The sequence below is a fragment of the Babylonia areolata genome, unplaced genomic scaffold, assembly GCF_041734735.1.
Source record: "Babylonia areolata isolate BAREFJ2019XMU unplaced genomic scaffold, ASM4173473v1 tig00055166, whole genome shotgun sequence".
Classification (NCBI taxonomy): domain Eukaryota; kingdom Metazoa; phylum Mollusca; class Gastropoda; order Neogastropoda; family Buccinidae; genus Babylonia; species Babylonia areolata.
Genome location: NW_027468505.1, coordinates 17,501 through 17,994, shown reverse-complemented (window position 1 = coordinate 17,994; position 494 = coordinate 17,501). Strand labels below are relative to the sequence as shown.

The 494-nt window shown below is 57.1% G+C and overlaps 1 non-coding gene across 1 annotated transcript in view; it reads left to right on the top strand.

Moving 5' to 3' along the window:
* Nucleotides 1–340: 340 nt before the first annotated feature.
* LOC143279220 (small subunit ribosomal RNA) overlaps nt 341–494 on the top strand; it is a 1,829-nt gene continuing 1,675 nt past the window's right edge. The window contains exon 1 of the ribosomal RNA XR_013054772.1: nt 341–494. This exon is cut by the window's right edge and continues 1,675 nt beyond it. This is a non-coding gene — a ribosomal RNA (small subunit ribosomal RNA).

The window sequence follows — 494 nt, the reverse complement described above, 5'->3', positions numbered from 1 at the left end:
AAGCGTAACGCCTGCTTCATCTCGTCAAGGGCGCGCCCGTCTCTAACCGGGCGTCGTCCGGCACGTGGAAACGGGCGGGAGACGGTGTCGAGGAGGAAGAAAGGGTGGGGTCCGGTCCGGTCCGGTCTGGTCTCCTCCTCCTCCTTCTTCTTCTTGGCGCGCCTCCCGCCGAGACCGATGGATTCGTTGCACTCTCAGGCCCTGAATCTGTTGTCCGGTGGTTTCAGTTGATAGTGCTGCCGCGGACCGCCCACGGAAAGAGCTCAGCCCTCGTTTCTGTGAGCAGCGGTCCCAACTGGCGCTGCAACCGTCTCCCGGGGGCACGCAGAATACGGGTTGCATTCTGGTTGATCCTGCCAGTAGTCATATGCTTGTCTCAAAGATTAAGCCATGCATGTCTAAGTTCACACCCTCGTACGGTGAAACCGCGAATGGCTCATTAAATCAGTCGAGGTTCCTTAGATGATCCAAATTTACTTGGATAACTGTGGTAA